The 26,569-nt window shown below is 42.9% G+C and overlaps 1 non-coding gene across 1 annotated transcript; it reads right to left on the bottom strand.

The window, feature by feature from the left end:
* Positions 1 to 17,312: 17,312 nt before the first annotated feature.
* LOC115932707 (U6 spliceosomal RNA) lies at positions 17,313 to 17,416 on the bottom strand. Its single transcript, XR_004068908.1, has one exon. It is a non-coding gene; the product is annotated as a U6 spliceosomal RNA (small nuclear RNA).
* Between the last annotated feature and the right edge of the window lie 9,153 nt (positions 17,417 to 26,569).

Below are 26,569 nucleotides of genomic sequence, written 5' to 3'. Positions count from 1 at the left end.
GGACACAGCCAGTTAGGAGGCGGCATGGGGAGGGTGGTGCTGGGGGAACATTCCTGGCAGGGACCCCAGGGTGGGCAAATCCTAGAGTGGCAAAAGTTAACCTCTTCCCAGGAGGATTCCTCCTTCTCTTGGCAGCCAACATCTCCTGGGGGCCCACAGGAGAGCAGGAACCTGCAAGCCCAAGAGACCTGGGGGATCGCAATTGTACTTCCCACAAGAGGTGTGTTTTGGGCAAATTGTCTCAACCCTGGAGGCTCCGTTTCTTATTCTCATACACCGAACCCATCCCTACTTCTTGGGAGTGATTAAGAGGTGTCTAGACATGGCCATTCCACTGAAGGGAGGATGCTGTCACTCTGCGTCCTTTGCTGAGCTCCCCATTGTGTCAATTGTGTACAAGCTGCGCAATAAATGGAAGAGACACAATCTTTTTGATGTGATCAAGGTCTAGTAAAAACAGTGGAGAAACCCTGTGTCTTCTAAAAATACAAAATTAGCTGGGTGTGGTGGCTCATGCCTGTAATCTCAGCTACTCAGGAGGCTGAGGCAGGAGAGTCACTTGAACCTGGGAGGTGGATGTTGCAGTGAGCCGGGATCGTGACATTGCACTCCAGCCTGGGCAACAAAAGCAAAACTCCGTCTCAAAAAAAAAGAATGATGAAAATGTCTGGGCATGGTGGCTCACACCTGTAATCCCAGCACTTTGGGAAGCCCAGATGGGAGAATCGCTTGAGTCCAAGAGTTCAAAACCAGCCTGGGCAATATAGCAAGACCTATCTCTCATATATATATATATATATATATATATATATATATATATATATATATATAAAATTATGAAATTATTTATTTATTTATTTATTTTTGAGACAGAGGCTTGCTCTGTCACCCAGGCTGGAGTGTGGTGGCTTGATCTCGACTCACTGCACCCTCCACCTCCTGGGCTCAAGCAATTCTCCTGCCTCAGCCTCTCGAGTAACTGGGATTACAGGCACCTGCCACCACGCCCAGCTAATTTTTGTATTTTTAGTAGAGATGGGGTTTCACCATGTTGGCCAGGATAGTCTCAAACTCCTGACCCCAAGTCACCTGCCCGCCTCGGCCTTCCAAAGTGCTGAGATTGCAGGCGTGAGCCGCCACGCCAGGCCAAAAAAAAATTTTTAAACTTAGCTGCGCTACTCAGGAGGCCGAGATGGGAGGATCCCTTGAACTGAGGAGCTCGAGGCTGCAGTGACCTGTGATTAGGCCACTGCACTCCAGCCTGGGCAACAGAGCAAGATGCTGACTCAGGAAAAAATATTTTAAAAAAGAATGATGAAAATGTTATATTGTCATTTGGGAACATGTCCTAATAATGTAATAACATATATATGTAGAATAAGTTCATTTTTATAAAACAAGCATATAATTGTATAAGAATACAAAAAAATGGCCAGGCATGATGGCTCATGCTTGTAAACCCAGTATTTTGGGTGGATCACCAGAGGTGGGTGGATCACCAGAGGTCAGGAGTTCGAAACCAGCTTGGTCAACTTAGTGAAACCTCGTCTCTACTGAAAATACAAAAAAATTAGCTGGGTGGGCATGGTGGCAGGCCCCTGTAATTCCAGCTACTTGGGAGGCTGAGATGGGAGAATTGCTTGAACCCGGGGGGCAGAGGATGCAGTGAGCTGAGATCATGCCACTGGACTTTAGACTGGGTGACAGAGTGAGACTCTGTCTCAAAAAAAAGAGTAGAAAAAACCTGGTAACATATATGTAGCACGCATATTACCAGTGATCATCTTTGTGATTCTGTGGGAATATGGGAAATCCTCATATTTACATGATGCTTCAATTTAAGAGAAAACCAATACAGACTTTTTAAAATTGTGGTTGTGGAGGGCAGTACTAGCTTATTCAAGATTATTCCTAGTAGAGGGCTACTCAAAATTTACTGGTTTGAAAACTTTGTTATCACATGATAATTGAGAGCATTTGGGAACTCTTACAGCAAGTTGACATTGCCCAGACTTCCAGAAGTGTCATCAGTAGATGGTTCTTGTTGAACAGGGTATAGACCGCCTTGGGTTACTGAACTTGCATGGCTAGTTGCATATAAACTAGTCACATGCAGTAAAACCACGTACCATGCCAGGCGCAGTGGCTCAGACCTGTAATCCCAGCACTTTGGGAGGTTGAGGTGGGTGGATCACCTGAGGTCAGGAGTTTGAGACCAGCCTGGCCAACATGGTGAAAACCCATTTCTACTAAAAATACAAAAGTTAGCCAGGTGTGGTCGCACATGCCTGTAATTCTGGCTACTTGGGAGGCTGAGGTGAGAGAATTGCTTGAACCTGGGAGGCAGCGGTTTCAGTGAGCCGAGATTGTGCCACTGCACTCCAGGCTGAGTGACAGAGAGAGTCTCCATCTCAAAAAAAAAAAAAAAAAAGTATGTCAAATCAAACAAAAATTATAGAAATCTATCATAGGATAGCTGGGCACGGTGGCTCATGCCTGTAATCCCAGCACTCTGGGAGGCCGAGGCAGGTGGATCATGAGGTCAGGAGATCAAGACCATCCTGCCCAATATGGTGAAACCCCATCTCTACTAAAAATACAAAAAGCAGCTGGGCATGGTGGTGGGTGCCTGCAGTCCCAGCTGCTCAGGAGACTAAGGCAGGAGAATCACTTGAACCCGGGAGGCAGAGGTTGCAGTGAGCCGAGATCGTGCCACTGCACTCCAGCCTGGGCAACAAGAGCAAAAACTCTGTCTCAGAAAAAAAAAAAAAGAGAGAAATCTATCATAGGATTATACGAGGAGACCAATTTTATTTATATGGGAACTACCTATCTTTTGACTAGATCTCTGAGCTGTGGGCAGAGCCCACACTGAATCCTGGGTCTCCAAAAAGGGAGAATTATTATGAGGCTAGACCATGTGATGCTTTTACAGTGCACTTAAAATTTTTTTTTAAATGAAGACATTTCTAATGTCTAAACTACACTCTTCCTTAAAAACCAGAGTAGCCTTTGGTGCAATAACTCTTTTAGTCAATAAGTCAGGTAACACAATACAAAAGCAAGCAGTTTAAGAGCTGAGATGAACTTATCTGCTTACACTCTCGGGATGTCATAAGGAAAAACAGGTTTCTCCCCAAAAGGGAGTCTGGCACCTTCTCTGCTTTCTTGAAGGAAAGCCAGGCTATTACAAACCATAATATTTTAGGTCCCTCATGTGGCAGAGGGTGCAAGAGAAAGGAGACACAGCAGAAGTAAATGAAAAAAAAAAAAACAACAGAATTCAGTCAACTGAGAAAAAAAATCTTTAGCTAAAAAAAAGAGAGAGAGAGAGAGACAAGGTCCTAGGAGGAAAAAAAAATGTGAAGGCCTTTTCAATACAAACACACACACATACACACACACACACACACATACACAAACACACACACATGCACACATCTTGGATGTTAGCTTTTAGTTAAGCTGACTTTTAATCATTGAGCTCCTTCAAAAAATCTTTTAAAATCTCATTACCATAATTCAGCTAGAACAAATTGCTGCTATTTCAGAAGTACCAAGTATCAAACCAAAAATGGCTTGATTCAGGAACCACACCCAAGCTGTCGTGGTGGAAAAAAAGAAGCCAGAGCCCTTAGCGATGGAACTGCAGTGTGGAGTGACAGCCGTTGCTCTTTCAGTTTGGCCTGGCTAGCAAAAAGGTGGCCTCGTTATGTAAATAAAGCCCCTTAAGTAGTCAAAATAAAAAATCTTCCCTGTTTCTTTTTTCCCCTTTTTTGGCCGTTTTTCTCCCCCACCACAGTGTGGGAATTTAGCCACTTCAGAGGTCTTGTTCCCCATAATTTGGAAGTTTCCTTTCGATTTGATCAAGTCGGATAGAGTTGATCAATCCCAATGGGAAAAAGACCGAAACAACAACAAAAACAGAAACAAACAAACAACAACAACAAAAACAATTAAGCAAAACAAAGATGGCACAACTTATCCAACTACTGAGTGCTCTAATGGTAAAGAGAAATTACAACCAGCTGGTTGTTAATCTTAACTTTAGGGAAGACAAATCCCAATTCGGTTACCCATCCTTAGGTAAGGGATGGGTCTCAAGCTGACTGCTCTTTACCATCCTAGAAGCAGGAAAAAACTCAAATTTGTCTTCCCCGTTGGAAGCAAGCTCAAACTCCATGAAGGAGTTACCTGCATTTCATCGTCATCAAAGCAGGAAAAACTTGCCTTTCTTGTGTTGGAAGCTAGTAAAACTCCAAAAAAAGTTGTAGAGCAAAATAAACTTTAGATCTTGACCAAATTTTGAAAGATCAGTGATTCTCTGGAGGGGGTGCTTCCAGGCCTCAGCAAATTGTCCTATTGGCTTGAGCCATAAAGATAGTTCAAGCTGATACCAAGCACCAATAGGAGATTGGTGAGGAGATTGCCTCCACTCAGAATGCCTTCATGGTTGCCAAAATGTGAGCCTTGAATATCTGAGAAGGGTCTCAGTTAATTTAGGAAGTTTATTTTGCCAAGGTTGAGGATGCACACCTGTGACACAGCCTCAGGAGGTCCTGATGACACGTGCCCAAGGTAGTCAGGGCACAGCTTGGTTTTATACATTTTAGGGAGACATGAGACATCAATCAATATATGGAAGATATACATTGGTTCTGTCAAGAAAGGTGGGACAGCTCAAGCGGCAAGAAGGCTTCCAGGTCACAGGTAGGTGAGAGACAAATGGTTGCATTCTTCTGAGTTTCTGATTAGCCTTTCCAAAGGAGGCAATCAGATATGCATTTATCTCAGTGAACAGAGGGATAACTTTGAATAGAATGGGAGGCAGGTTTCCCCTAAGCCGTTTCCAGCTTGACTTTTCCCTTCAGCCTAGTGATTTTGGGGCCCCAAGATTTATTTTCCATTCACTATATTTGTGTGTGTGTGTGTGTATGTATATGTATATATGTATATATATATACACATATGTATACACAAACAAACAAAATGAAAAATCTCATTAAGAACAGCAAGCAGTATGGTATTTTTAACTTGCCCTATTCTATTCTCATCCCCTCCTCGCTGGCTCCACTGCAGCCTTGAAAATTAACAGCCCATGATTACAGTGAAGACCAATAGCCTGGCAGCCACTGGAAAGACAGAATGGGGCTGGATTTCCTTCAAAGCCTCATTCCCAGAGAACTGTCATTTGACTTGGCTGGTGGTTTTCAGAAACTTCCCACTGCCAGGATGTCTTTATTTGTCCTAAGAGCTCACTTAATGCAAAAGCCTTTTCCTTGAGGGCATTTGCCAAAAACATTTAAAGGCCGTTATTCAAGTTGGTGCCTGTATGAGGTTGTAGATAACATTTTGGGCAGACAATGGGCTAACCAAAAAGCTTTAAAAGAAAAACAGGAGAATTGGATGTCCATAAGGGCTTTGAAAATTCCAACAGAATGATTCCTGGGAATCTATGAGGCTACTCCCTAGTGTAGGCCTGCGTACATGTTCAGTAAAGACCTGGGAAGGCTCAAAGCTCTCACCTCTGACTGACCTTGAGGCTCTGGGCAAGCAGGAAGTGAAGGCTAAGGCAGAGATGTAAACTGCCTGGCTGAGTGTTGAAGAGTAGCCCCAGACTACAAAATTATTTCAGAAAGCTCATTAGACACTCAACAACAATAACAGCAGCAACAATAGCAACAACAAATAGGGGGTATAGAATCTGATTTCCAGAGTTGTCACAGTAGATCGGGGTCCCCAACCCTGTGGGCCATGGACTAGGTCCGTGGCCTGGTGAGGAACTAGGCCACACAGCAGTAGGAGCAGTGAGCAAGCAAGCAAAGCTTCATCTGTGTTTACAGCTATTCCCCATCACTCGCATTACTGCCTGAGCTTTGCCTGCTGTCAGATCAATGGTGGTATTAGATTCTCATAGGAGCACCAACCTTAATGTGAACGGAACATGTGAAGGGTCTAGGCTGCACACTCCTTATGAGAATTTGATGCCTGATGATCTAATGCACTTCCCCTGCAGTGTGTGCATCTGTCACTGTCTCTCATCATCCCCAGATGGAACCATCTAGTTGCAGGAAAACAAGCTCAGGGTTCCTACTGATTCTACATTATGGTGAGGTGTATAATTATTATATATTACAATGTAATAATAATAGAAATAAAGTGCACAATAAATGTAATGTGCCTGTGCTGGGCACGGTTGCTCACGCTCGTAATCCCAGCACTTTGGGAAGCCGAGGCAGGTGGATCACCTGAGGTCAGGAGTTTGAGACCAGCCTGTCCAACATGGTGAAACCCCATCTCTACTAAAAATACAAAACTTATCCAGGTGTGGTGGCAGGTGCCTGTAATCCCAGTTACTTGGGAGGCTGAGGCAGGAGAATTGCTTGAATCCAGGAGGTGGAGATTGCAGTGAGCCTAGATCACACCACTGCACTCCAGCCTGGGTGACTAGAGCAAGATTTTGTCTCAAAAAATAATAATAATATAAACAAATAAATAAATGTAATGTGCTTGAATCATTCCAAAACCATCTCTCCTACACCCCTGGTCCGTGAAAACATTGTCTTCCATGAAACCGGTCCCTAGTGCCAAAAAGTTTGGGATGAACTAATTTACACTCCCACCAACAGTGTATTAAGTTTTCCCGGCCAGGCGCAGTGGTTCACACCTGTAATCCCGGTACTTTGGGAGGCTGGAGCAGGCAGATCACTGAGGTCAGTAGTCACCGAGATCAAGACCAGCCTGGCCAATGTGGTGAAGCCTGGTCTCTACTAAAAACACAAAAATTAGCTGACCATGGTGGCATACACCTGTAATCCCAGCTACTCGGGAGGCTGAGGCAGGAGAATTGCTTGAACATGGGAGGCAGAGGTTGCAGTGAGCCAAGATTGCGCCACTACACTCCAGCCTGAGTGACAGAGCAAGACTGCATCTGGAAAAACAAAACAAACAAACAAAAAACAAGCAAACAAACAAACAAAAAAAAACAGTGCATGAGTGTTCATTTCTCTCCACAACCTCACCAGGATCTGTTATTTTTTGTTCATCTGTTATTTTTCATAATAGCCATTCTGACTGGTGTGAGATTGTATCTCATTGTGGTTTTGATTTGCATTTCTCTAATGATCAATGATATTGACCCTTTTGTTATATGCTTGTTGGCCACATGTATGTTGTATTAGGGTTCTCTAGAGGGACAGAACTAATAGGATATATGTATATATGAAAGAGAGGTTATTAGGAGAAGTGACTCACACGATCACAAGGTGAAGTCCCACAATAGGCTGTCTGCAAGTTGAGGAGCAAGGAAGGCAGCAGTGAATCAGTCCGAGTCCCAAAACCACAAAAGTAGGGAAGCTCACAGTGCAGCCCTCAGTCTGCAGTGGCCAAAGGCCCAAGAGACCCTGGCATAACACTAGTGTAAGTCCAAGAGTCCAAAAGCTGAAGAACTTGGAGTCTGATGTTCGAGGGCAGAGAGCATCTAGTATGGGAGACACATGAAGGCTGGAAGACTCAGAAAGTCAAGTCCTTCCACGTTCTTCTGCCTGTTTTATTCTTGCCACGCTGGCAGCTATTTAGATGGTGCCTACCCAGATTGCGGGTGGGTCTGCCTCTCCCAGTCCACTGACTCAAATGTTAATCTCCTTTGGCAACATTCTCACAGACACGCCCAGGAAAAATACTTTGCATCCTTCAATCCAATGAAGTTGACACTGAATATTAACCATCACAGATGTCTTCTTCTGAAAAGTGTCTGTTCATATCGTTTGTTTACTTTTTAATGGGATATTTTTTCTTGTAAATTTGTGTACATTCCTTATAGATGCTAGATATTAGACCTTTGTTAGATGGATAATTTGCAAAAATTTTCTCCTGTTCTGTTGTTGTCTGTTTATTCTGTTGATAGTTTCTTTCAACGTGCAGAAACTTAGTTTAATTAGATCTCATTTGTCAATTTTTGCTTTTGTTGCAATTGCTTTTGGTGTCTTTGTCATAAAATCTTGGCCTGTTCCTATGTCCAGAGTGGTATTGCCTAGTTTGTCTTCCAGGGTTTGTTTGTTTGTCTGTTTGTTTTGAGACAGAATTTTTTTTGTGTCGCACAGGCTGGAGTGCAGTGGCGTGATCTGGGCTCACTACAACTTCCGCCTCCTGGGTTCAAGTGATTCTCCTGCCCCAGCCTCCTGAGTAGATGGGATTACAGGCCCCCGCCACCACGCCTGGCTAATTTTTTGTATTTTTAGTAGAGACGGGGTTTCACCATGTTGGCCAGGCTGGTCTTGAACTCCTGACCTCAGGTCATCCACCCACCTCGGCCTCCCAAAGTGCTGGGATTATAGGCATGAGGCACCATCCCCAGCCATCTTCCTGAATTTTTACATTTAAGTCTTTAATCCATCCCTTTTTCTTTTCTCTTTTTTCTTTCTTTTTTTTTTTTTTTTTTTTTTGTGATGGAGTCTCACTCTGTCACCCAGGCTGGAGAGTGGTGGCTTGATCTTGGCTCACTGCCACCTCTGCCTCCTAGGTTCAACTGTTTCTCCTGCCTAAGCCTCCCGAGTAGCTGGGACTACAGGTGTGCACCACCATGCCTAGCTAATTTTTGTATTTTTAGTAGATACTGGGGTTTCACCATGTTTCCCAGGCTGGTCTTGAACTCCTGACTTCAGGTGATCTGCCTGCTTGGGCCTCCCAAAGTGCTAGGATTACAGGCATGAGCCACCACATCAGGCCAAGTCTTTAATACATCTTGAGTTATTTTTTGTATATGGTGAAAAGAAAGGGTTCAGCTTTCAATCTCCTGCATATGGGTAGCCAGTTATCCCAGCACCATTTATTGAATAGGGAGTTCTTTCTCCATTGCATGTTTTTGTCAGCTTTGTCAAAGATCAGATAGTTGTAGGTATGTGGCCTTATTTCTGGGCTCTCTATTCTGTTCCATTGGTGTCTGTTTTTATACCAGTACCGTACTGTTTTAGGTACTGGAGTCCTGTAGTATAGTTTGAAGTAGGGTAGCATAATACCTCCAGCTTTGTTGTTTTTGCTTAGGATTGCCTTGTCTATTCAAGCTCTTTTTTTTGTTCCATGTGAATTTTAAGATAATTTTTTTCTGGTTCTGTGAAGAATGTCATTGGTAGTTTAATAGGAATAGCATCAAAGCTATAATTACTTTGGGCAGTATGACCATTTTAACAATGTTGACTTTTCCTATCCTTGAGCATGAAATTTTTTCCATTTGTTTGTGTCATCTCTGATTTCTATGAGCAGTGTTTTGTAGCTCTCATTGTAGAGATCTTTCACTTACCTGGTTAACAGTATTCCCAGGTATTTTATTCTTTTTGTGGCAAGTGGAATGGGATTGCATTCCTGATTTGGGTCTTGGCTTCACTGTTGTTGGTGTATAGGAATGTTAGTGATTTTTGTACATTGATTTTGTATCCTGAGCCTGCTGAACGTATCAGTGTAAAGAGCTTTTGGGCCGAGACTATGGGGTTTTCTAGATATAGGATGATCTGCCAGCAGGAATAGTTTGACTTCCTCTCTCTTGATTTTTATGCCCTTTCTTTCTTGCCCTTGCTTGATTTCTCTGGCTAGGACTTCCAATATTTTGTTGAATAGAATTGGTGAGATAGGGCATGCTTGTCTTGTGCCAATTTTCAATGGGAATGCTTCCAGCTTTTGCCCATTCAGTATGATGTTGGCTGTGGGTTTGTCATACACAGCTCTTGTTATTTTGAGGTATGTTCCTTCAATACCTAGTTTATTGAGAATTTTTAAGGTGAATGGATGTTGACTTTTATCAAAAGCCTTTTCTGCATCTATTGAGATAATCATGTGGTTTTTGTCTTTAGTTCTCTTTATGTGACAAATCACATGTATTGATTTGTGTATGTTGAACCAACCTTGCGTCCCAGGGATAAAGCCTACTTAACTGTGATGGGTAAGCTTTTTGATGTGCTGCTGGATTCAGTTTGCTGAGTTTTGTTGAGAATTTTGGCATTGATGTTCACCAAGGATATTTGCCTGAAGTTTCTTTTTTTTGTTGTGTCTCTGCCAGGTTTTGATATCAAGATGATGCTGGCCTCACAGAATGAGTTATGAAGGAGAAGGAGTCCCTCCTCCTCAATTTTCTGGAATAGTTTCAGCAGGAATGGTACTAGCTCTTCTTTGTACATCTGGTAGAATTCAGCTGTGAATCTGTCTGGTCTTGGTAGGCTATTTGTTACTAATTAAATTTCAGAGCTCATTCATTATTGGTCTGTTCAGGGATTCAGTTTTTTCCTGGCTGTCTTGGGAGGGTGTATGTGTCCAGGAATTTACCCATTTCTTCTAGATTTTCTTGTGTGTGCATAGAGGTATTCATAATATTCTCTGATGGTTATTTGTATTTCTTTGGAGTCAGTGCTAATATCTTCTCCATTGTTCCTTATTGTGTGTATATGGATTTTCTCTCTTATTACTCTAGCTAGCAGTCTTTCTATTTTATTCATTTTTTTTCAAAAAAAATCAACTCCTGGATTCATTGATCTTCTAAATACTTTCGTGTTTCAATCTCCTTCAGTTCAGTTCTGATTTTGGTTATTTATCATCTTCTGCTGGCTTTGGGGCTGGTTTTCTCTTGGTTCTTTTATTATTTTAGTTGTGATGTCAGGTTGTTAAATTTAGATATTTCTAACTTTTTGATGTGGGTATTTAGTGCTGTAAATTTCCATCTTAACACCGCCTTGGTTGTGTCCCAGAGATTCTAGTATGTTATATCTTTTTTTCTCATTAGTTTCAAAGAACTTCTTAATTTTGGCCTTAAGTTCATCATTTACCCAAAAGTCATTTAGGAGCAGGTTATTCAATTTCCATGTAATTGTATGATTTTGAGTGAATTTCTTAGTCTTGATTTCTAATTTGATTGCACTATGTGCTGAGAGGTTGGTTGTTATGGTTTCCACTCTTTTGCATTTGCTGAGGAGTGTTTTCTGTACGATTCTGTGACCGATTTTGGAGTATGTGCCATGTGATGATGAGAATATATATTCTGTTATTTTTGTGAGGAGAGTTCTGTAGATGTCTATCAAGTCCATTTGATCCAGTGCTGAGTTGAAGTCTTGAATATCATTGTTAATTTTCTGCCCCAATGATGTATCTTTTATTGTCAGTGAGATGTTAAAATTTCCCACTGCTATTGTGTGGGAGTCTAAGTCTCTTTGAAGGTCTCTAAGAACTTGCTTTATGAATCTGGGTGCTCGTGTTTTGGATGCATAAATACTAATATTTAGAACAGTTCAGTTTTCTTGTTCAATTCAACACTTTACCATTACGTAATGCCCTTCTTTGTGTTCTTTGATCTTTGTTGGTTTATAAAGTTTGGTTTGTCTGAAATTAGGATTGCAACCCCTGATTTTTTTCCATTTTCCATTTGCTTGGCAGATTTTTCTCCATCCCTTTATTTTGATCCAATGGGTGTCATTACATGTGAGAAGAGTCTCTTAAAGATAGCATACCAATGAGTCTTTTTTTTTTTTTTTTTTTTTTGAGATGGAGTCTTGCTCTGTCGCCCAGGCTGGAGTGCAGTGGCATGATCTCGGCTCACTGCAAGCTCCGCCTCCCGGGTTCACGCCATTCTCCTGCCTCAGCCTCCTGAGTAGCTGGGACTACAGGTGCCCACCACCGCGCCCAGCTAATTTTTTTTTTGTATTTTTATTAGAGACGGGGTTTCAACATGGTCTTGATCTCCTGACCTCATGATCCACCCACCTCGGCCTCCCAAAGTGCTGGGATTACAGGCGTGAGCCACCACACCCGGCCAATGAGTCTTAATTCTTTATCCAGATTGCCATGGTGTGCCTTTTAATTGGGGCATTTAGCCCATTTACATTCAAGGTTAGTATTGATATGTGTGGATTTGATCTTGTCATCCTGATGTTAGCTGGTTATTACACAGTCTTGTTTGTGTGGCACATTCAAGATTAGTATTGATATGTGTGGATTTGATCTTGTCATCCTGATGTTAGCTGGTTATTATGCAGTCTTGTTTGTGTGGTTGCTTTATGCTATCACTGCTCTGCATACTTCAGGATGTTTTTGTAGTGGCTGGTATGGTCTTTCCCTTTCACATTTAGTGCTTCCTTCAGAGCTTTTGTAAGGCAGGTCTTGTTGTAACAACTTCTCCCAGCATTTGCTTCTCTGAAAAGGATCTTATTCCTCTTTCACTTATGGAGCTTAATTTGGCCGGAAGTGAAATTCTCAGTTGGAATTTCTTTTTATTAAGAATGTTGAAGATAGGCCGCCAATCTCTCCTGGCTTGTAGGGGTTCTACTGAGAGGTCTACTGTTAGCCTGATGGGGTTCCTTTTGTAAGTGACCTGACCTTTCTCTCTAGCTGCTTTTAACATTTTTTTTTTCATTTTGACCTTGGAGAATCTAATGAGTGTGTGTCTTGGGGATGATCTTCTTGTGAAATATCTTACTAGGGTTCTCTGCATTTCCTGAACTTGAATGTCGGTCTCTCTAGCTAGGTCAGGGAAGTTCTCATAAATGATATCCTGGAATATATTTCCCAAGTTGCTTATACTCTCTTCATCTCTTTCAGGGACACCAATAAGTCATAGGTCTGGTCTCTTTACATAATCCTTTATTTCTCAGAGGTTTTGTTCCTTGTTTTTTTTCTCTTCATTCTTGTCTGCCTGTCTTCTTTCAGAAAGCCAGTCTTCAACCCCTGAGATACTTTCTTCCACTTGGTCTATTCTGCTATTAATGAAATTCTTGTAGTGTGTTTTTTAGCTCTATCAAGTTGGCTACATTCTTTTTTGCACTGGCTATTTTGTCTGTTGGCTCCTGCATTGTTTTATCATGATTCTCAGCTTCCTTAGATTGGCCTTCAACATACTCCTGCATCTTGATGATCTTCATTCCTATCCATATTCTGAATTCTATTTCTGTCATTTCAGTCATCTCAGACTGGTTCAGACCCCTTGCTGGAGAGGTGGTGTGGCTGTTTGGAGGAAAGAAGGCACTCTGGTTTTTTGAGTTTCAGAGTTCTTGCACTGATTCTTTTTTATCTTTGCAGGGTTATTTTCCTTCAATCTCTGAAGTTGCTGACCTTTGGATGGTTTTTTTTCATTTTATCCTATTTGACGACCTTGAGGATTTCACTGTGTATAAGGTGGATTCAGTCAACTGGCTTCATTTCTGGAAGATTTTAGAGGGCCAACACTCAGCTCCCAACTCCTGGACTGTGTGCTGTAACGCTGGAGGACTTGTATTGAGCCCCAACTTTGTTCTGTCTGCTCGAGGTTAAGAATCCACTGCACTGGGTGAGCCAAGATGCTCTCAGACTGCTGGTCACTACACTCTAGTGGGTGGTGTCACCCAAAGCATTTAGTAGTGCAGAGACAGTGGAATCCATCCTCGTTTGCATGTGCCAGCAGTGGCAGCAGCAGCACGGCTGCAGTAGGGTGCTAGTGGGTCTTGGCATGCCTGCCTCTGTGCCAGCATTTACCACAGCAGCAAAGGGAACACAGCTGGAAGGTGGGAGCCCCTGCTGGTGACTGTGCACGTGGTTGCACCGGTAGTGGTGTTGGCATGGGAGCAGGGTGCTGGAAAGCACTCAGGGTGGGGGAGAGTCAGCTGTTCTCTGTGCCTAGTTTCACTTGCGGCAGTGCTGGCAAATGGGTGAGGCACTGGCAGGGGCGGGGTTGGGGTTGGCTGGCTCTGTGCCCACCAAGGCTCTGACTACAGTGGTGGGCAGAGGGGAGAGTGGAGCAGACTGTACTCCTGTTGCAGCAGTTGCAGGGCAGGGTGTCCACATACACGCAGGCTGGCAGGGCAAGATAAGCAAAACCTGCCCATGCACACACGTGCTGGCAAAGCCATGTGGGGTGTTGCCATGGGCCTGGGGGAAGATGCAGTGTGGAATGAGTGTGCGGGCTGGTGTGTGGCCCTGGAGGCTGGCCCAAGGGAGCTCTTCGCAGGTCAGGCATGGTCCACCAGCACTGGAGCTATGATATGGGCCCCTAGTGCGCTCAAGGTTTCCCTGCAATCAGGCATGGCCAGGCTGGGCCCTGAGAGAGGCCAGAGAATCAAGGAGTGCTCAGGTAGGACCAGCCCTGCCTGATGAGTAAGACTACCCTGCGAAGTTCAGGCCCAACGGTTCCCCTAGGGCGAGAGTCTCCTATGGGAGCAAGTTGAGCCTAGGGCTGTGGCCATCCCTGGCTGTGCTCCACTACAGCTGCTCCCACACCAAACCCTCTGGGTTCATCAGCTGGCTGCTGCCCTGGCTGCTTCTCCAAGTGTCTCTCCCTTACAAATCCACTGTCGGTGGTGGTCAAAGGATCTTCTGCCAGGATTCCAGAGGCTGGTCGTAAGAAGCATTGCCCCTTGCCAATTCAACTCACCCCTTCCCCCAGAGTCATTGGGGGCCAGGAATGAGTTGAGGGGTGCAGTAGCCCCATGCAGGCCTCCCAGCTTCCTCCCCCCTTAGCCTAGCTTCTGTGTCTTCCCTTCATCCATTCTCAGTGCCTTCCCTCTGAAGATCCGTTAGGAGTGCACCAGTCAAATCAGTCCCTCGGTGGCAGCTGTTGCACCTGACTGCATCTACTTGGCCATGTTACATGTATATTTCCATAACTGATTTTTGTGTGTTGATTTTGTACCCTGAAATTTTGTTGAATTAAAATTAGCTCTAGTAGGTTTATTTATTTGTTTGTTTTTTTGACACTGGGTCTGGCTCTGTCACCCAGGCTGGAGTACAGCAGTGCAATCTTAACTCACTATAACCTCCACCTTCTGACTCAAGTGATCTTCCCACCTCAGCCTACTGAGTAGCTGGGACTACAGGTGTGAGCCACCACACCTTGCTAGTTTTTGTACTTTTTGTAGAGACGGGGTTTTGCCATGTTGCCCAGGCTGGTCTTGAACTCCTGGGCTCAAGCAGCCTGCCTGCGTTAACATCCCAAAGTGTTGGGATGACAGGTGTGAGCCACCATGCCTGGCTAGTAGGTTTATGTATGTGTATATGTGTGTGTATGTATTCTATGGGATTTTCTAAATATAGAATCATGTCATCTGACAATAGAGTTTCACATCTTCCTTTCCAATTTAGATGCTTTTATATCTTTTTCTTGTCCAATTTTCTTGCCTGGGACTTCCAGTACAACATTGACTAGTAGCGGTGAAAGTGAGAATCCTTGTTTTGTTCCTGTACTTAAGGGGAACGCTTCCCATTTTTCACCAATAAATATGTTAGCTGTGGATTTTTTCATAAATGCTCTTTACTATTTTTGAGAAGTTCCTTCTATTCCTAGCTGAATGTTTTTGTTATGAAAGGGTGTTGAATTTTGTCAACTACTTTCTCTGCATCTATTGAGATGATAATATGTTTTCCCCCTTTGTTTCACTAATGTGGTGCATTACATCGATTGATCTCTTATGCTGAACTCCTCTTGCATTCCTGGGATAAGTCCCACCTGCTCATGGTGTATATCACTTTTAGTGAGCTGCTGGTTTTGGTTTGCTAATATTTTGTTCAGTATTTTTGTGTGTATATTCATAAAGGATATTGGTGTGTAGTTTCTTTTTTTTTTCTTTTCTTTTTATTTTTTTGAGATGGAGTTTAGCTCTTGTCATCTAGGCTGGAGTGTAATGGCATGATCTTGGCTCACTGCAACCTCTGCCTCCCAGGTTCAAATGATTCTCCTGCCTCAGCCTCCCAAGTAGCTGGGATTACAGGCACCTGCCACCACACCTGGCTAATGTTTGTATTTTTAGTAGAGATGGGGTTTCACCATGTTGGCCAGGCTGGTCTCGAACTCCTGAACTCATGATCTACCCACCTCAGCCTCCCAAAGTGCTGGGAGTACAGGCACGAGCCACTGTGCCCGGTCCCCAGGTGTGTAGTTTTCTTTGCTTGTAGATGTCTTTGTCTGGTTTTGGTATCAGGGTAATACTGGCCTCGTGGAAAGTATTAGAAGTATTCTCTCATCTTCTATTTTTTGGAAGGGTTTGTGAAGGATTGTTGTTAATTTTCCTTTAAGTATTTGTTAGAATTCATCAATGAAGTCACCAGGGTCTGGACTTTTGTTGTTGTTGCTGTTGTTGTTTGTTTTTATTGTGGTAAAATATACATAACATAAAATTTATAATTTTAACCACTTTTAAGTGTACAGTTCAGGGCCATTAAGTATATTCTTATTGTTGTACAACTGTCACCACTATCCATCTCTGGAACATTTTCATTATTCCATACTGAAACTCTGTACCCACTAAACAGTAACTGCCCATTCGCCCTCCCCCAGCCCCTGGTATCCGTTGTTCCACTGTCTGTGTGTATGTGTTGGGAGGTTTTTGATTACTGATTAATCTCTGTACTTGTTATAGGTCTATTGAGATTTTCTATTTCTTCTTAAGTCATATTTGGTAATTTGTGTGTTTCTAGGAATCTGTACATTTTATCTAGACGTCTAATTTGTTGGAATACAATTTTTCATAGTATTGTCTTAAAAATCTTCAAAATTTCTGTAAGGTCAGTAATAATGTCTCCATTTTCTTTCTGATTTTAGTTATTTGCTATTCTCTTTTTTTTCTGAGTCAGTCTAACTAAAGGTTCATCAAATTTGTTGTTTTTTTCATGAACCAACTTTTTGTTTTGACAATTCTTTTTCCTCTATTCTCTATTTCGTTCTGCTCTAATCGCTAGTATTTCCTTCCTTCAGGTGGCTGTAGGTTTAGTTAGCTCTTCTTTTACACCTTAGGTCAAGCTTGTCCACCATGCAGCCTAGGACAGTTTTGAATGCAGCCCAACACAAATTCATAAACTTTATGAATAACTGAAAACATTATGAGATTTTCTTGCAATTTTTTTTTTCAGTTCATCAGCTATTGTTAGGGTTAGTGTATTTTATGTGTGGCCCAAGAAAATTCTTCTTCCAATGTGGCCAGGGAAACCAAAAGATTAAACACCCCTTGGTGTAAAGTAAGGTTGTTAATTTGAAAGTTCATTTTTCCTTTTTTTTTTTTTTTTTGAGACAGAGTCTTGCTCTGTCACCAGGCTTGAGTGCAGTGGCAAATGTCTGCTCACTGCAACCTCCATCTCCTGGGTTCAGGTGATTCCCCTGCCTCAGCCTCCCAAGTAGCTGGAAATACAGGTGTGCACCACCATGCCCAGCTAATTTTTTGTATTTTAGTAGAGACGGGGTTTCACCATGTTGGCCAGGATGGTCTCGATCTCCTGACCTCGTGATCCACCCACCTTGGCCTCCCAAAGTGCTGGGATTACACGCGTGAGCCACTGCGCCCGGACTTTTTTTTTTTTTTTTTTTTTTTTTTTTATAAAATCTGAAACACTTCACGAATTTGCATGTCATCTTTGCACAGGGGCCAGGCTAATCTCTGTATTGTTCCAATTTTAGTATATGTGCTGACGAAGTGAGCATGAGATTGTTCTTTTTTAATGTAAGCATTTAAAGCTATACATTTCACTGAGTACCACTGTCACACCATCTCATAAATTTTGGTATCTTGCATTTTATTTTAATTCATCTGAAAGTATTTCAATTTCTCTAGTCATTTCTTCATTGAGCCACTGGTTGTTTAAGAATGTTGTTTAACTTTCACTTATTTGCAAATTCTCCAGGTTTTCCTGTTATTGACTTCTAGCTTCATTACACTTTTGTTGGAAAAGACACTTTGTATAATTTTTTGTTTGTTTGTTTTGAGACAGAGCCTCACTCTGTTGCTCAAGGTTGAGTGCAGCGGCGTGATCTCGCCTCACTGAAACCTCTGTCTCCCAGATTCAAGCGATTATCCTGGCTCAGCCTCCCAAGTAGCTGGGATTACAGGTGCCTGCCTCCCCTTCCAGCTAATTTTTTGTATTTTTAGTAGAGATGGGGTTTTGCCATGTTGGTCAGGCTGGTCTTGAGCTCCTGACCACAGGTCATCCACCTGCCTCGGCCTCCTAAATTGCTGGGATTACAGGCATGAGCCACCAAGCCTGGCCTGTTTTTTTTTTTGTTGTTTTTTTTTTTTTGAGACAGGTCCTGCTCTGTCCTGCAGGCTGGAGTGTAGTGGTATGATCTCGGGTCACTGCAGCCTCTGCCTCCCAAGCTGAAGCCATCCTCCTGCCTCAGCCTCCTGAGTAGCTGGGGCTACAGGTATTCACCACCACTACACCCAGCTGATTTTTAAATTTTTTTTTCTTAGAGACAGGGTTTTATCATGTTGCCCAGCCTGGTCTTGAACTTCTGGGCTCAAGTGATCCGCCTGTCTCAGCCTCACTAAGTGCTGGGATTACAGCTGTGAGCCACCACATGTGGCCCTTCGTATAATTTTGACCTTTTAAAATGTATTGAGAATTGTTTTGTGACCTAACATATGATTTATCATGGGGAATGTTCCATATGCGCTTGAGAGGAATATATATTCTGCACTTGTTAGATGGAGAGCTTTCTATATGTCTGTTAGGTCTAGTTGGTTTAGTGTGTTGTTCAATTCCTCTAGTTCCTTATTGATTTTGTCCAGATGTTCTATTTACTGTTGAAGGTGGGGTGTTGACTGGGCGCAGTAGGTCAGGCCTGTAATCCCAGCACTTTGGGAGGCTGAGGTGGGTGAATTGCTTGAGCTTGGGCATTTGAGACCAGCCTGGGCAACATGGTGAAACCCCGTCTCCACAAAAAAATACACAAATTGGCTGGGTGTGGTGCTGTGTGCCTATAGTTCCAGCTACTGGGGAGGCTGAGGCTGGAGAATTGCTTGAGTCTGGGAGGCAGAGATTGCGGTGAGCTGTGATAGAGCCACTGCATTGAGGTCTCCATCATTGTAAAATTGTTTCTTCCTTCAATTTTATTAGTTTGCTTTGTGCATTTTGGAGCCCTTTTTTTTTTTTGGTTCATATGTGTTTATAATTGTTACATCTTCTTGTGATTTGACTCTCTTACGAACATAAAATGTTTTTCTGTAACAGTTTTTGGCTTAAAATCTATTTTGTGTGGTATTATTAGTATAGCCACCCTGGCTCTCTTTTGGTTACTATTTGCGTGGATTATCTCTTTCCATCTTTTCACTTTCAACAAATCTGTGTCTTTGGGTCTACAGTGAGTATTTTGTAAGTTGCATATTTGGATTATGTATTACATTATTTAAAAAATTGATTCTGCCGATCTTTCCATTGATGAGATTATTTACATTGAAGTGATTACTGAAACAGAAAAGTTACTTGACCAGGCACAGTGGCTCCCGCCTGGAGGTGAGGCTGCAGTGAGCCATGATCGCACCACTGCTCTTCAGCCTGGGGGACAGAGTGAGATTGACTCAAAAACAAAAAACAGAAACTTACTTATGGTTGGACTCACGCCTGTAATCCTATCACTTTGGGATGCTGAGGTGGGCAGATTGCTTGAGCCCAGGAGTTTGAGACCAGGCTGGGTGACATAGCAAGACTCCTGTCTCTACAAACAATAGAAAAATAAGCCGGGCATGGTGGTGCACACCTGTAGTTCCAGCTACTCAGGAGGCTGAGGTGGGAGGATCAGCTGAGCCTGCAGAGGTCAAGGTTGTAGTGAGCCGTGATTGTGCCACTGCACTCCAGCCTGGGCAACAGAGCCAGACCCTGTCTCAAAAAAAAAAAACAAAAACAGGCTGGATGCAGTGGCTCATGGCTGTACCCAGCACTTTGGGAGGCCGAGGCGGGTGGATCACTAGAGGCCAGGAGCTCGAGACTAGCCTGGCCAATGTAGTGAAACCTCATCTCTACTAAAAATACAAAAAATTAGCTGGGTCTGGTGGTGGGCGCCTGCAATCTCAGCTACTCAGGAGGCTGAGAATCACTTGAACCTGGGAGGCAAAGACTGCACTGAGCTGAGAATGAAACACTGCACTCCAGCCTGAGTTACAGAGCAAGACTCTGTCTCAAAGAAACCCCAAAAAAGAAAAACAGAAAAACCCACACACCAAAGAACTTACTTATGTCATCCCGCTGTTTAGTTTCTACATAAAGTGTTTTGTTCCTCAGTACCTTCTTCTGTGTTTGGTTAATGATTTATCCTGTAATATTTTGATCCTTTCTTAGTTCCTTTTCTGTATATTTTTAAAGTTTTTTTTTTAGTGGATACTATGAAGATTTCAGTTAACATGCTGAGTTCTAAGTCTAGTTCAGACTGATACCAACTCAGCTTCAATAGCATACATTAACTCTGCTCCTTTCTCTGTCCCCTAGCTATATTGTTACAAATTATGTCTTTAAACAATTAGTGCCTATTAACATAGATGCATATTATTTCATGCATGTTTTTAAATCATAAAGGAGAAAGAGGAATAACATACCCAAAATACAATAATACTAGCTTTTATATTTAGCTATATAGTTGCCTTTACCAGTGATTTTTATTTTTTCATATAGCTCTGAGTTATTATCTTGTATCTTTTCATTTTAGCCTGAAGGACTCACTTCAGCTTTTTTTTTTTAGCCCGAGTCTTGCTCTGTTGCCCAGGCTGCAGTGCAGTGGTGCAATCTCTGCTCACTGCAACCTCTGCCTTCTGGGTTCAAGTGATTCTCCTGCCTGAGCCTCCCAAGTAGCTGGGATTACAGGCACTTGCCACCACACACAGCTAATTTTTGTATTTTTAGTAGAGATGGGGTTTCACCATATTGGCCAGGCTGGTCTCGAACTCCTGACCTCAGGTGATCCGCCTGCCTCGGCCTCCCAAAGTGCCGGGATTACAGGCATAAGCCACTGCGCCCAGCCAAGCATTCTGTTTTTTTTTTTTTTTTTTTTTTTGAGATGGAGTTTCCCTCTTTTTGCCCAGGCTGGAGTGCAATCGGGTGTGACCTCGGCTTACTGCAACCTCTGCCTCCCAGGTTCAAGCAATTCTCCTGCCTCAGCCTCCCAAGTAGCTGGGATTACAGGCATGTGCCACCATGCCTGGCTAATTTTGTATTTTTTTAGTAGAGACAGGGTTTCTCCATGTTGGCCAGGCTGGTCTCAAACTCCCGACCTCAGGTGATTCACCCGCCTCGGCCTCCCAAAGTGCTGGGATTACAGGCGTGAGCCACCATGCCCAGACCAGGCCAAGCATTCTTATATTTTTATTCATTTATTATTTTTTTAGTGACAGGTTCTTGCTCTGTCAACCAGGCTGGAGTGCAGTGGTATGATCATACCTCACTGTAACCTCCAGCTTCTGGTCTCAAACAATCCTCCTGTCTCAGCCTCATGAGTAGTTGGAACTACAGATGCACACCACCATGCCCAGCTAATTTTTTAAATTTATATTTTGTAGAGACGGGGTCTCACTATGTTGTCCAGGCTAGTCTTAAACTGCTGGCTGCAAGCAATCCTCCTGTCTCAGCCTCCTGAGTAGCTAGGGCCACAGGCCTGAGCCACCTTGTCTGGCTAATTATTTTTATTTTGTAGAGATGGGGTCTCCTTATGTCGCCCAGGCTGGTTGTGGACTCCTGGCCTCAGGTGATCCCACTTCAGTCTCCAAAAGTGCTGAAATTACAGGCATGAGCCACCATGCTGAGCTTCCCCAACCCTGTTTTTGTTTGTTTTTTTTTTGAGATGGAGTCTTGCTCTGTCGCCCAGGCTGGAGTGCAATGGCGCCATCTCGGCTCACTGCAACTTCCACCTCCCAGGCTCAAGCAATTCTCCTGTCTCAGCCTCAGTCAGCTGGGACTACAGGTACATGCCACCATGCCCAGCACACCACCACTGCCTTCTGTACTCCGTGATTTCTGATAAGCAACTGTTAGTCTTACTGAAGATCCCTTGTACAGGATGAATCACTTATTTCTTGCTGCTTTTCTGTCTTTAGCTTTCTACAATTTGATTATAATGTGTGTCAGTGTGGATCTCTTTGAGTTTATCCTGCTTTGAATTTGTTGAGCATCTTCAATGTGTAGATTCACAACTCCCATCAAATGTGGGATATTTTTGGTCACTATTTCTTAAAAAAATCTCTCTAGGCCAGGCACAGTGGCTCACACCTGTAATCCTGCACTTTGGGAGGCCGAGGTGGGAGGATTGTTTGAGCCTGGGAGTTCAAGACTGGCCTGGGCAACATGGTGAGACCTTGTCTCTCCAAAAAATACAGAAATTAGCTGTGCTTAGTGGTGGTATGTGCTATAGTCCTGGTGCCATATTCCCAGCTACCTGGGAGGCTGACTGTAGCTGGTGCTATAGTCCCAGCTACTTGGGAGGCTGAAGGGGGAGGATTGCTTGAGCCTAGGAGGTAGAGGCTGCAGTTATCAATGAGCCGTGAGATCACACCACTGCACTCCAATCTGGACGACAGAGCGAGACCATCTCAAAAAAAAAAAAAGATAGGGATATATCTGCATGACTATGGATTAGGCAATGGTTTCTTACATACAACCTAAAGCACACCAACCACAGGAAAAATAAATTATGCTTTCTCAAGATTGAAAAGGAGACTATCAAGAAAGCACAATGACAACTAATAGATTGAGAGGAAATATTTACAAATTATATACATGATAAAGGTCAATTATCTGGAATATATATACTTCAAAGACTCATTTAGAGACAGGGTCATGCTCTGCTGCCTAGACTAGTGTTGACCTTCTGGGCTCAAGTTATCCTCCTGCCTCAGCCTTCTGAGTAGCTGGGACCATAGGCCTATACTACCACAACTGGCTGTGGAGTATATAAAGAACTCTTACCACTCAATAATGTGGACAAAACCCAATTTAAAAATGAGCAAAGGCTTTAAATAGAATAAAAATGAAACATTTAAGATTGTTGAAAGTGGTTGCCTCTGGGGAGTGGAATATGGTGAGGCAGATGTCTGGATTGGAGGGGACAAGCTATCGTGAACAATAAACCTTGTATCACTAGTTGGCTCTCTGGATCACAGTTCACAACAAGGGATGAATTTGCTCCACAGGGGACATTTGGCAATCTGAATATATTTGTCATTGTTATAACTGAGGGGTCTTCCTGACATCTAATGTGTAGAGGCCAGGGATATTACTAAACATCCTACAAGGCAGAGAGAGCCCCCATAACAAAGAGTTACATAGCCTAAAATGTCAATAGTGCTGAGGTGAAAAATTGTCTAAAGTATGTTTGAGGATGGGTGCGGTGGCTCATGCCGATAATACTAACACTTTGGGAGGCTGAGGCAGGTGGATCACCTGAGGTCAGGAGTTTGAGACCAGCCTGGCCAACATGGTGAAACTCCATCTCTACTAATAATAAAAAAATTAGTTGGGCATGGTAGCTCATGCCTGTAATCCCAGTTACGTGGGAGGCTGGGGCAGGAGAATTGCTTGAACCTGGAAGGCGGAGGTTGCAGTGAGCCAAGATCCCACCACTGCACTCCAGCCTGGGTGACAGAGTGAGATTTCATCTCAAAATAAATAAATAAACAAATGAAGTATGTTTGATAAAAATACAAATACAAGTCAATAAAAGTTACGTTAAAAACATTAAAAAATCATAAAACAATCTTTTGTACAATATCCACAGATTTACTTTTCTTTCTTTCTCTCTCCTTCCTTCCTTCCTTCCTTCTTTCTTTCTTTCTTTCTTTCTTTCTTTCTTTCTTTCTTTCTTTCTTGCTTGCTTGCTTGCTTTCTTTCTTTTTTTTTGAGTTTCACTCTTGTTGCCCAGGCTGGAGTGCAATGGCACAATCTTAGCTCAGTGCAACCTCTGCCTCTCAGGTTCAAGCGATTCTCCTGCCTCAGCCTCCTGAGTAGCTGGGATTACAGGCATGTGCCTGCTTAGTGGGGGTATAAGCCCTCCTTACCAAGTAGAGAAAAAGGGGAGAAAATCACATTGCTAAAGCAATTGTGTTAAGCCCCATATTATCTTTACTTGTGGAAGAATGCAGCTTTGACCTATTATTCGACACTTAGCACATACAAAATTTTAGGCCTTAGCTTTCAGTTCCTCAGATCATAGCAAATTGAAGTGTTAGGCTAACAAATTAGCTTACAGGCAATAACAGAAATCACTGACTGCACTACTACTGACGGCTACAGTAAGATCTCTGATAAAAACATGTTAAGTGATGCTCACTCAAATCCGTAAAGGTGCAGAAATACTCCTCTCAAACATAGTAAAAATAAGAACAATCTAATTATCTTGTATGTCAATTAAATGAACTATGGTATACCTATGCAAAGTACTAAACAGCCATTAAAAAGGATAACATATGCATGTAAATTACTTGGAATTATCACAAACATACATATGGAAAAAGGCAGGTTTCATACAACATGTATAACATGTTCCCACTTACAATTTTCTTTCTCTTCCCCATTCTCTCTCCCCACCATATATATATTGTTTATAACTTTCTATATTATTTCAACTGTATAATAGAAACTCATCTTTACAAAAAGAAAAACACAACTTTAAAAACGGTTAAACTATTAGGCTGGATGCTGTGGCTCACACCTGTAATCCCAGCACTTTAGGAGGCTGAGAGTGGATCACAAGGTCAGGAGTTCGAGACCAGCCTGACCAATATGGTGAAACCCTGTCTCTACTAAAAATACAAAAATTAACCAGGCGTGGTAGCAAGTGCCTATAATCCCAGCTACTTGGGAGGCTGAGGCAGGAGAATCACTTGAACCCTGGAGGTGGAGGTTGCAGTGAGCGGAGATTGCGCCAGTGCACTCCAGTCTGGGCGACAAAGCCAGACTCCGTCTCTCAAAAAAAAAAAAAAAAAGGTTAAACTATTAAACCCTTATGTCCCCCTATAAAATAATTAAAGTTCTTTCTGAGGACTGTACTCAATTCTTCCTATAAATTTTACTTTTTAGTCGACGGAATCGGTATATTGTAATGTTTTTCTTTAACTCAGGGGCCCAAGGCCTAGATAATCAACTTCTTTGAACAAGTTGTGATATATTGGATACAGGGCTGGTATAAGACAACTTTGAAATGTTCAACGATTACTTTTTATACCCCAACCCTCTCCACCTCCCACCTAATCTGTAACTCTATGTCTTAGCACCCTTCCCTTAGTCACCTTAAAAATCTCATGAAGTCAACAAGGACAACAAAAAACTTAAAAACAGAAAAAATCTCATGAAGTCTAACCTGCCCAAACCTATCCTTCATGAGAAGTCTAATCCTACACAGCACTTGGAAAGATTAATGCCATATTCTAGCCTCATCCACTGACAAAAGGGCTCTCTGGTGCTCTCCAGCTCCTGTTTGCTCACTTTCCATTCCTTTAGTGACATGCCTCTGCTGGAGGTCAGTACAACTTTGTTTAACCACCCTTTTTCTCCCAATGTACAAATGACAAATTGGTCCTGAATCTTTCTAGAGGCATCTATGAAAGTATTATGCTTGCTTTAGGATTAAGTAAGCTTGTTACCTCAAACAACAATTCCAACTAGGCTGGGGCAGTGGCTTACACCTGTAATCCCAGCACTTTGGGAGGCTGAGGCAGGAGGATGGCTTGAGCCCAGGAATTTGATACAAGCCTGGGCAACATAGTGAGATCCCATCTTGATTAAACAATATATTTTAAAAACAAAAAAGCTGGCTGGGCACGGTGGCTCATGCCTGTAATCTCAGCACTTTGGGAGGCCAAGGTGGGTGAATAACAAGGTCAAGAGATCGAGACCATCCTGGCCAACGTGGTGAAACCCCATTGTAGACTAAAAATACAAAAATTAGCTGGGCGTATTGGCACGTGCCTGTAGTGCCAGCTATTCGGGAGGCTGAGGCAGGAGAATTGCTTGAACCTCAGAGGCAGATGTTGCAGTGAGCCGAGATCACGCCACGGTGCACCAGCCTGGCGACAGAGTGAGACTGTCTCAAAAACAAAAAACAATTCCAATTGGAGAAGGGCTCTGGCAAGTGGCCAGTCTGAAGCACACAGTTTGTAAATCACAAACATATAATGATAAAATCCTTCTCAAAAACAGTCTATACATGTTAAACATGAAACAGCTTCACCCACCCAAAACAAAATCACAAGGTTTCAATTATTAGGCTTACTAGTTTTCTGCTCCATACAAAACTAATGTATTGGGATGCACAGATTACAAGTAGTTCCTGAATAACAGATACATTCTTCTTTTTTTTTTTTTTAATTTTTATTTTTTTGAGACGGAGTTTCACTCTTGTTGCCCAGGCTGGAGAACAACGGCATGACGTCAGCTCACTGCAACCTCCGCCTTCCAGGTTCAAGCAATTCTCCTCCCTTAGCCTCCTGAGTAGCTGGGATTACAGGTGCCCACCACCACGCCTGGTTAATTTTTTCTATTTTTAGTGGAGACGGGGTTTCACCATGTTGGCCAGGCTGGTCTCGAACTCCTGACTTTAGGTGATTTGCCTGCCTCGGCCTCCCAAAGTGCTAGGATTACAGGCATGAGCTACCGCGAATGGCCTAACAGGTAAATTCTTATATAGAGAGCAGGGTCTGAGGCAGAAGTTCATCTTTTTTAAAAAAGCAACTTTTCTAACAGCATGTGACTATAGAGTAGGAGATGAAAGGGTAATTTTGGTGCACAGAGATATAAGGGGATGAGAAGGGTGGAGACATCAGGGTCCTGCAGAACTTTACATAGGTGATATTTACACTCACACAAGGGAATGAACACCGAC

Source organism: Gorilla gorilla, chromosome 8 (genome assembly GCF_029281585.2).
Source record: "Gorilla gorilla gorilla isolate KB3781 chromosome 8, NHGRI_mGorGor1-v2.1_pri, whole genome shotgun sequence".
Taxonomy (NCBI): domain Eukaryota; kingdom Metazoa; phylum Chordata; class Mammalia; order Primates; family Hominidae; genus Gorilla; species Gorilla gorilla.
Note: the sequence above shows the minus strand (reverse complement) of the source record. Positions and strands in the feature narration are given on the sequence as shown.